The sequence below is a fragment of the Macaca fascicularis genome, chromosome 12 (assembly GCF_037993035.2).
Source record: "Macaca fascicularis isolate 582-1 chromosome 12, T2T-MFA8v1.1".
NCBI lineage: Eukaryota > Metazoa > Chordata > Mammalia > Primates > Cercopithecidae > Macaca > Macaca fascicularis.
In genome coordinates, this window is record NC_088386.1 from 87259797 (window position 1) to 87270844 (window position 11048).

The 11048-nt window shown below is 43.5% G+C and overlaps 1 long non-coding RNA gene across 1 annotated transcript in view; it reads left to right on the top strand.

The window, feature by feature from the left end:
- Positions 1–1423, top strand: part of LOC102125234 (uncharacterized) — a 50794-nt gene extending 49371 nt beyond the window's left edge. The window contains exon 4 of the long non-coding RNA XR_010580004.1: positions 1272–1423. This is a non-coding gene — a long non-coding RNA (uncharacterized lncRNA). The remainder of the gene's footprint in view (positions 1–1271) is intronic.
- The last annotated feature ends 9625 nt before the right edge of the window (positions 1424–11048 follow it).

Sequence of the window (11048 nt, forward strand, 5' to 3'; positions counted from 1 at the left end):
CTCATTACAGAAGAGTTTCAGGAAAGCTGGTTTATAGTTCCCCTGTCACAATGTTGCCACATTATCAATGCCCAGAGGAGTGAAGACAATGCCTTCTGACCAGTGGAAGCCGATAAAGTAATACTTTCATTTGGAATGCCACAGAAAAGATAGCAGAAGTTAGAGTTCTCAGCCAGATAACTCACTGTGCCAGGCGTGGTGGCTCACACCTGTAATCCCAGCACTTTGGGAGGCTGAGGCGGGCGGATCACCTGAGGTCAGGGGTTCAAGACCAGCCTGGCTAACAGAGTGAAACCCCATGTCTACTTAAAAAAAAAAAAAAAAAAAATTAGCCAGGAGTGGTGGCACATGCCTGTAGTCCCAGCTACTTGGGAGGCTGAGGTAGCAGAATCGCCTCCTCCGGGAGGCGGAGGTTGTGAGCTGAGGTCGTGCCACTGCACTCCAGCCTGGACAACAAAGTGAGACTCTTGTCTAAAACAAAACAAAAAACCAAAAAGAGAACGCACAGGACAGAACACAGGAACTCTCCTTCATGTCAGCAACTGGCCAAAATCTGTTTTTGTTTTTTTGGTGGAAATGGGGGGGGGGGGGGGGGCTTGGTCCTCTCTTCAGATTTAACTCATTTGATCAATCTTATTGATCAAGGATGGATAGTTAGCTGTCATTCTCTTGCTTCCATACTAACGACAGAAAATAAGTTCTGATTCAACAAATTATTTGAATAGCACAAACTGTTTATTAACAAAGAACAGAGGAGGACCACATGTTATCTTTCTCTTGCTTTCCTGTGTCTGTAATAGAGTGGCGCGAAGACAAATACATTCCTGGATCTGTCAGCTTCACCTGACTTGACTCTGGAATTCTTAGTAAGCCTATCTACTTAAACCACAGTCTCTCAGCCTCGGTTGCTCGTTTGAATCACGGGGAGCTCTGGAAGCTCCTTGTACTCCAGGCACACTCCACACCAGTTACATCATTATCTTTGTTGGGGGCAGGTGTGACCCAGGTAGCTTTATTTTTTAATAATGCCTAAATGATTCCAGTAAGCAGCCAAGTTTAAGAATTGCTGCATTCTCTATCTTGGTGACATATTAGATTGACCTGGGGGCCCAGACCAAGTTAATCAGAATCAGATTTTTTTTAGGCCCCCAGGTGACTCTCATATGCAACCGGGGCTGATAACTTCTGCCGTTATATAGTGATTCTAAAAGTATGATCACAGAGCTTGCATTAGGGTTACTCACTTTCCTTATGAAATATTTGGTTTTCAGCTCCACCCCAGACCTATTGAATCAGAAATAGGACTTTACTTCGTTTTGCGAGTTCTGCAGGTGATCCACATCCTCTTTAAAGCTTGAAATCCACCACCTGAAACTTCCTCTATCTCTGCTTGAAGACTCCTCAACTTCCACAAAGTAAGATTTATTCTTTTTATCTGAGGAAGATGGAGTTTATATTTCTGTGAAAGTGCTGAGAGGCTGAGACAAGAGGATCGCTTGAGCCTAGAAATTCGAGACCAGCCTGGGCAACATAGTGAGACCCCCGTCTCTACTAAAAATACAAAAATTAGCCAGGCGTGGTGGCGCGTGCCTGTAATCCTAACTACTGGGGTGGTTGAGCCACGAGAATCGCTTGAATCTGGGAGGCGGAGGTTGCGTTGAGGCAACATTGCGCCCCTGCACTGCAGCCTGGGTGACAGAGCGAGACCCTGTCAGAGCGAGACCATGAGAAAAGAAAGACAGAAAACAAGTGGGGGCGTCCTCCCTTTCCCGGGCTCCCACTAATTGTGTGTGGGGGTTGGGGGTTTAGCACTCGCTTCTGTGAAATGCTGCCTCAAATTATCTTGTAGCCACCAGGTGGCAGCAGCAATCCACTTTTTGGTCTAGCCTGGGAGAGGCAGAACTAGGATGGTTCTTCTCCTTTAATTAGTGTACTGTACTGGCCATAGAATCGTGGACGTTTAGACATGAAAGAACCTTTCTCAAAAATTCTGACAACTACAGATGTTTAAACGGAGAAAAAAGAACAAAACATATTAAGAACACTTCGTAGTTCACGCAACACATTTAATCCATTGAGGTGAAGAAAGGAAGTTGTAACATCTGCAATGTGCTGAGCACTTTGCGTGTTACCTCATTTGATTATCAATACAACCTTGTGGGATGGATCCCAATGCCTCTAATTTACCATGGGGGAAGCTCAAGTTGTTCAGACTTGACTGAAACTCAAGGTTCAGACTTGTCTGATGTCTCAGAGAAGTAGGTAACAGAGGCATTTAAAAGTATCGGACACCAGTCAAAAGTCTTGGAATTGAACCACAGCATGCTTTGGTGTGTGGGGGGTGGGACTGATCAGTCGAATGGCAGGATTTTGATACTGAGGGAATATGGTTATTCTTTGAGGACCTTCTGTTTTATGTCCCAGTACTTGCGCTAGTCACAAAAAAGTAAGAGGATCAAGGGTGCCTTCTAAATTTGAACCATCTTGAATAATCAGGAAGAGCTTCTTGAAATTAGAGGAGTCTTAATCAGAGAGAGAATCATGCTCTGAAGAGGGGACAGAATGCTTATTTCTCTTTTTTCTTTTGAGACAGGGTCTCACTCTGTGGTCCAGGCCAGAGTGCAGTGGCATGATCATGGCTCACTGCAGCCTTGAGCTTCTGGGCTCAAGTGATCCTCCCACCTCAGCCTCCCAAGTAGCTGGGACTACAGGTGTGTACCACCACAGCCAGCTTATTTTTTTGTATTCCTTGTAGAGTCAGGGTCTCTCTATGTTGCCCTGGCTGGTCTTGAACTCCTAGGCTCAAGCGATCCTCCTGCTTCAGCCTCTCAAAGCAGTGGGATTACAGGTGTGAGCCACTGTGCCCAACCAGAACACTTACTTTTCTAAGATAATATGAACCTGAAGTAAATGACAAATTTTAAGTCATGTAAAGTGTCGGGGGAAATTTTTATTAGTGGGACGTTGCTCTATACTTGTTGCCTTCATAATTAAATAATACACTGAAGTCTCTACTTTTTAATAGTATCTCTTCCCTCTCATTAGGTGAGACGAAGAAATTATCTTCCCATACTTTCCCGCACCTCTTTTCTCCATAATTTTCCAATTTGGGCTGGGTAAACCCTATTTTCATGTTGTCAAGGTTAGCAATTTACATTCAGTCCTGTAAATAAGAGCTGTGATGGTATAATTGAACAAAGTATTTAGTGAAGAACTGAGCGGTGTGATTGATCAGCAGGAAAGACATGTCATCCTCTGTGACTAACTTCACGTCCTCATAAGGACAGTCATCAAGGTCAAATGCATCCTGTTCTCTAACATGCTCAAGATCAGGCGATGCTTGGTTTATTTGTATTTGTACACGGCTTTCTTGCAAACATTTTCGTTTTCTTTAAAGGTCGTATTGGCCTTACCTTATATCAATTGTTAGAGGAAAATAGGCCTCATTTGTCATATCACTAGGATATGCCCTCTTGACCATACTATCTGTTGAATGGTGCAGTGTGGACTGCTTGTGTGTTTGCTCTCCATCTGTTACCGTGGGCTTTGTTTGCACTGCCCTGCTTGGCTGGCTTCCCTCTTTGTTATATCTTTGTAAGTTTCCTCCTTAATTGGATTTGTCTATGTGTTTTGTTGAACATCCTTAATAATTTCAGAAATAGTGGTCAGGGAGTATATTTTCAAAAGGTTTGCATGACTGAGATGTCTTCTTGTTATTCTCTTTGAAATTTCATGACGAAAATGTTCCTTTAATTTCTCTCTTAATAGCTCATAGTAATTCCTTATTTTTATCTACTACAAATCACTAGAATGAATGTTAGTTGTGGCTGGCATAATTTCTATTAAAATTGTTTTAGTACTATTTCAATATTATTTTTAAATAAAACAGATTATATGAGTAAAGTATGGTCTGAAGTGAATCTTTCTGGCAGTTTCCAGTAAAAAGTAACCCTCTCTCATTTCCTTTACACCTTTGTAATAACAACTAGACATTTTCTTCTCATATATTCGATTGTATTTCCATGAAACCTTCTGGAAAGGTTTTTAAAGCAGTATTTCTGTCATCATTTTGTGAGTCCCATTTTCACAATTCACTTAGAAGCAAAATGTTTTATGAGAAACTGTGTGGGGCCTAGAATGAGTACTAGTCTTTGAGCATGATTCAGAAAATTAAGTCTTCCAGTAGTCTTAAAGCTGTCGTAAGGCCCATCTGTGTGCCTAAGGAAAGACTGCTTAACGCACAGAGAAAATGCCTGTGAGCGTAAGAAAACTCCTTTTCTCCTCTATGAAATAAAGAAAATGGTTACGGTTTTACGTGTATGACCGATCCTTTGCTGTTTACAGCATAGAAATCTGTGATTCTTCTGCTCATAGAACGAAAGTTACTTTTAAATGGTTAGAACTGAAAAATGCTCAGACCAAAATATTTGCTGAATTTGCCTCTCAATAATACCTGGGTGCATATGTAATTATTCCTTGGCCTGCTGGGTGAAGTAGCCCACAGAGTTTTGTCTGTCTTTGCACATGTGGAGAGGACTGTTCCGTGGTCAGAATGTGGCTCTGAGGGCCTGACTGCGTGGGTTCACATCCTGCCTCCGCTACTAACTAGCTGAGTCACACTGGGTCACTCTGCTTAAACTCCCTCCAACTCTGGTGTCCCCTGAGCCTCAGATGTCCCCTCTGTGAAATGAAGATAACACTAGCACTTAGACTGTGAGAGAATTGTAAAGGTTAGGTGAGTTAGCCTCTGCAGGGAGCTAAGCACATTGCCAGGCCCCTGAGAAGCCTCTGGGATGTCTGCTAGCGTCATTATCATTCAATCATGAATTAGGTGTACATAGCTCACCCTCAAGGAACCCTTGAGGCATATTCATGTCTAAAAAAATGAGGTCATTTTGCGTTGTTGGAGAAGGAGCCTCGGGAAGAGATAGGGTTCCTTTTCAAAGCTTTGTGGGGTGAGAGTGGAGAGGATGCATCTCCAGTGACAACAAATGCTGTTGATGGGCTCTAAGAGATGTATGGGAACAGGGCATGGGTGAAAATGGGAACCTGCTCAAGTGTGTGTGTGACCAGTAAAGAGAGGGGAACATTAGAGATGAGAAAGGGAAATCTTTACAGAACCTTCAAAAGATACAAAAAGCAGTAACAATATACTAATGCTCTAGAAAAGAAAATCTGACTTCGCATAGGCATATTAAATATCCCACCAATACTTGAAATGCACTGAACTAGTAGATAATTGAAATAAGGTATTTAAAACTGCATGATAGGCTGGGTGTGGTGGCTCACACCTGTAATCCCAGCACTCCGGGAGGCTGAGATGGGAGGATCACTTGAGGTCAGGAGTTCAAGACCAGCCTGGCTAACATGATGAAACCCTGTCTCTACCAAAAATACAAAAATTAGTTGAGTGCGGTGGCAGGCACCTGTAGCCTCACCTACTTGGAAGGCTGAGGCAGGAGAATTGCTTGAACCTGGGAGGCGGAAGTTGCAGTGAGCCGAGATGGTGCCACTGCACTCCAGCCTGGGCAACAGAGCAAGACTCTGTCTCAAAATACATACATACATACATAGATAAAAATAAAATGGCACAACCCAACTTTGCCTTCCATTTAGGGCACAAGATTTCTGAGCTGTGGAATCCTGAGTTGGGACGGATGAAAATGCAGGTTTGAATGGGGAGGTTGCTGAAAGTCAGAAAGGGTCAATGAAGAACTCAAGGGAGGAGGCATTCCCTTTCCTAGTTTGTTTCGTCTTTTATACTGGACCTCAGTCTCCTAGACTGTAAAGCCTGAGAGCTGTGTTGAGCGGAGTCTGTGTGCTTTTCCAATGTGTAGGTCTGAGGCTCAGCGGAGTCTGTGTGCTTTTCCAGTGTGTAGGTCTGAGGCTCAGCGGAGTCTGTGTGCTTTTCCAGTGTGTAGGTCTGAGGCTCGGAGGAACAGTGGGGCCATCTTGTCAGCCAGTTAACATGGTGAGATAGACATTTGAGAGAAAACCTGAGAAGATCAGCCCATGAAAGATTTGTTCCTCTGATTCAGGTTTTAAAGGATAGATAGAGAAGGACAAAAAGATGTACGTAGGGATCCAATCTAGCATTAAAAAAAAAGAAAAAAAAACAAGGCCAGGTATGGTGGCTCATGCCTGTAATCCCAACACTTTGGGAGGCCAAGGTGGGAGGATTACTTGAAGCCAGGAATTTGATACCATCCTGAGCAACAAAGCGAGACCCCGTCTCCACAAAAAATGAAATAAAATAAACTGGCTGGGCATGGTGGTGCACGCATGTCGTCCCAGCTACTCAGGAGGCTGAAGTGGGAGGATCGCTTGAGTCCAGGAATTCCAGGCTGCCATGAGCTCTGATTGCACCACTGCACTCCAGCCTGAGGAAGAGAGTGAGACTCTGTCTCTTAAAAAAACTTTAAAAGAGAGGAAAAAAACATGAACATGATGAGATATTGAAGCAGATTTTGAAGTGGGGTCCATGGAATCTCTGGGTGTCTGGGATGTCTGTGTAACATTATGAGGGAGACCAGATTTCAAGGAGGAAAGCTCCCAGTGCTCCATTTCCATCTGAACTGACAGGTTGAAGTTCTCAGCACATGGCTCCATAAGCTCTCCTAAGAACCTAGACTGAAAACCTGACATTACTTTGTGTTAAACAATTACTTTGGGGATTCTCTTAAATTTGCTTGACCATGAGTTGTTGTTCTTTCTTTTTTGTGGAACAGGGTCTCACTGTGTTGCCCAGGTTGTAATGCAGTGGCACAATCCCGGCATACTGCAGCCTCTACCACCTGGACTCAAGTGATCCCTGTGCCTCAGCCTCCCAAGTAGCTGGGACTACAGATGTGCACCACCATGCCTGGCTAATTTTTTTTTTTGGGGGGGAGCAGAGTTTCACCATGTTGCCCAGGCTGGTCTCTAACTCCTAGGCTCAAGCCATCTGCATATCTTAGCCTCTCAAAGAGCTGGGATTACAGGCATGAGCCACTGAGCCTGGCTGACCATGAGTTTTTGATATCATTAAAATGGTTAACTAATTACTCATAAACTGGAAATGGTAGGCAGGTTTTGAGTAATTCCTTTGAAAACAAATATGTAAATGGTTTCTTATGCACATCAAGTTCTCTTTTTTGGGCTGAAATGAGCAAGGCTCAGCTATGCTTCAGAGAAGAACCATGGAAGTGAAAGATAATGGCTTATCTTGCCTGAGGTTTCAGCTACAATTTTCAGGTCCCCACTGCTCAGACATGCACTCAAGTTCTCCGTCAGAGACTCCAATGGTTGGCCCTGCTTAACATTGTAGCATCCTGAATGTGACAAGGGAAGGAAAATTAGGAGAAGAAAATCTACTTTTCTTGGAAGGAAATATGGCTTTCCAAAGGTTGGAAAATTTGAAATAATCTTAAGATGTCCACCTGACAAAATTTGGCCCGAGAAAGGGCTGCGCTGTTCCTACACAGGGCCTTCAGCCTGAATGATGCATTATTTATTTATTGAAGTAAAGCATTCTAAACTCTTGTTTATCCACATTTAACCAACCAGAAGAACAAGATAATTCCTTCTCCCCGAACTCTATCTTTAAGAGAAAGAGATAATTAAGGTTGTTCATTAGGAGGGATACATCAGAACAGAATGGGATCACCTTGACTTAAAAGCCCATTCTGAAGATAATGTCAATTTTGTGACATCCTTGGCAGTGTCCCAAAGCACTGCAGAAACTTGGAGTACTTGTGCATGCTCAGAGATTAAATTGCATACAGTGTCATTTTCCTGCTTGTATCACATGCTTTCCTGACTCTAACCATCTCCGATCATCCTATGTGAAGTACCCATAATGAGCTCTAGGTATTTAAAATAATCTTTAAGTGTATAGAAGTTTTCCCTGATAAAACATGGCTTTTGACTCCTCCTTTCTTCCCTACAGAACTTACCTTTAAAAAAAAGATAGGCCTGGCATGGTGATTCATACCTGTAATCTCAGCACTATGGGACGCTGAGGCGGGTGGATCACACTTGAGGGCAGGAGTTCAAGACTAGCCTGGCCAACATAGTGAAACCCCATCTCTACTATTAATAAAAATAGAATACAAAAATTAGCCAGGTGTGGTGGCACGTGCCTGTAGTACCAGCTATACGAGAGGCTGAGGCAGCACAGTCTCTTGAACTATTGGGGTGGAGGTTGCAGTGCGCTGAGATTGAGCCACTGCACTCCAACCTGGGCAACAGAGCAAGACTCCATCTCAAAAAAAAAAAAAAAAAAAAGTAGGTAGATAATGATAGTTGGATAGATAGATAATGACAGAGATATTTAGTTGGGCATTGATAAGACATAATACAAAGAAGAAGTTAATTGAAGAAACTACTGTGATCCTTATTTCCTAAAGTCATTCTTTGTGTTTCTAATTTCTTATAAAAATAGCTCAATATCTAGAAATAGCTTGTCTTCATAGAGGTAAGCCCAGATACATACAGAAACTGCTGAACTTGTGGTATGATATGGAGGGTGTAGGGATTAAATGAGAGTTTTAAGTGCCTTGTCTATCACTGATACACAGTAGGCATTCAACTAATACAAATTTCCTTACAATCCAGCATTAGGGTCAGTCTTTGGATTCTTTATTTAGTCCTCCTTAAATATATTTAGTTCATTCTTTCATTCCCCCCCCCTTTTTTTTTTTGAGACAGAGTCTTGCTGTGTCACCCAGGCTGGAGTGTAGTGGTGCAATCTCGGCTCACTGCAACCTCTGCTTCCTGGGTTCAAGCGATTCTCCTGCCTCAGCCTCCCAAGTAGCTGGGATGACAGGCATGTGCCACCAGGCCTGGCTAATATTTTTTCTGTAGAGACAGGGTTTCACCATGTTGGCCATGCTCGTCTTGAACTCCCAAGCTCAAGTGATCCATCCGCCTTGGCCTCCCAAAGTGCTGGCATTATGGGTGTGAGCCACCGTGCCTGGCATCTCCAAATATTCATTGATGGGTTACCATGTGCCACACCCAGCACCAGCCCTAGGGGTACAGGGTGAATAATAAATCCCTGAACCCAAAGAACAAGTCTGGTGACTGACAGTGTTAGTGACATAACAGAGAAATGTCTCCTGATTGGAGGGATCAAATCAGGAACATGTAGGAAAGAGTGGGAGACAAAGAGTCAGAAAAGGGTTCAAAGTAAATCACCTGGGTTTGCATGCTCCTAAATTTGCTTCTCACTGTGGTCCGGAGTGGGCCACGGTACCATCCCTGTGGCTAGAGACTAAGTGGGGAATGGCGTCCCCTCCCTAGCTGTGGCTCTAATTCAAGTGTAGTGATGCCTTAGGAATTGCTGCCTGAAAACAAAGAAAAAGAAGAAAACAACAACCATAATGAAATAAAAGCCTTAAAGCGAAAGAAAAACAAAATGTCATGATTTGTGCATTTTTCTGCAAAACCGATTTGTTCTGTGGGGGAAGATAGAGTCTGCATTTGATTTCTACAAGATATGCAGTAATGGGTTATGTACTCCAGGGAAAAACTATTCTTAAGGGAGCGAGAACGTGATGGATTCACTTCCTTGGTGAGGTTTACAATATGTGGCAGTTTTAGTGCGAGCAGGTATTTGGTCTATAAACTTGGAGAGCCAGGCATTAGTGGGAGCTCGTTTCTAAATGAAGAAGAATGCAGCTCTCCCTCTCACTCTGGTTATTAGTCCTTCTGGGGATAAACAGGAAGATTCAGTGTTTTCTTGATGCTGTGTTTGCCTGTCACAGTAATGTGCACACACCCCATTGCCAGCACCTTTACGCGGCGCCGCAGACTTGCTATTTTTGTTGGAAGGAGTTGTTCATTGAGAGGCCCGGGTCTCATTCCGTGCTGAATGGTGGCAGGGTTATTTCCACTCTTTGTTCAAATGCTCCCTCTCAATTAGATGCTCTATGATTAGCTGCTTTGCAATTAGAAACTGGATCTGTGAACATCCAGTTTCTTGGTCCCGGGAGGACATTTCATGTCCTCACTCCTCAAAGCCTGCTGTTCTGCTTGTTGCAGTTTAAATGGTGCTAAAGACAGGCCAACCTGCCAGCTGGCTTCCCGGAGGACCTTGGAGGCCGCCTGCGCTGGGGCTGCTGGGGACCTGCGCGGCTGGGCACGGGTGGGAACTTGAATTGTCATCTCTGTGAGAAGTGACTTCATTCTAGGGGGCTTATTTGTATTAACTAATCTCTTAAAACACTGGCTGGCTGATAAATTAAAATGCCAATTTATTTATTTACTATTAGAAATATACTTGCTAAGCAATATATCTGTGTCAGCCATTCAGTTTGTTCTCTTCACACAAATAAAACCTATCTGGGGACGGGCAAGGTGGCTCACGCCTGTAATCCCAGCACTCTTTGGGAGGCTGAGGTGGGTGGATCAGGAGTTCGAGACCAGCTTGGCCAACACGGCGAAACCCAGTGTCTACTAAAAATATTAAAAAAAACAAAAAACAAAAAAAAGCTAGCTGGGCGTGGTGCTGGGTGCCTGTAGTCCCAGCTACTCGGGAGGCTGAGGTGGGAGGATGGATTGAGCCCAGGAGGCGGAGGTTGTAGTGAGCTGAGATTGTGCCACTGCACTCCAGCCTGTGCAACAGAGCGAGACTCCATCTCAAAAAAAAAAAAAAAAAATCTATTTGGGAAACCAAATTATAAATCATATATTTCATAGTGAGGGAAGAAGAGACTCCTGTACACTGCTCATTGGAATATAAATTGAGACAAGTTTTCTGGGCGGCAATGTTTTATTATTATGTGGAGCCTTTCCACTGGACAAGCGTGATGGGTTCTTCATTTGTGTCTCCTATCATTACTTAAAAATTGCTTTGGTGGTGGAAGCTTCCCCTACTCGCTGGCTGAGAACTTGGATGCCCCTCTGTTCTGCTTGCTCTTGGGGAATAGATTGGCCTATGGTCTAAGCCACAAATGCTGGCTTGATTCAGAAATAAGAGTATACAATCCAAGCTATTAATCAAACTTCGGTCTTTTATTTCACAGGTAAGACATTTCCTTTACTTCTCCCACTTGAGGTCTGTGTTT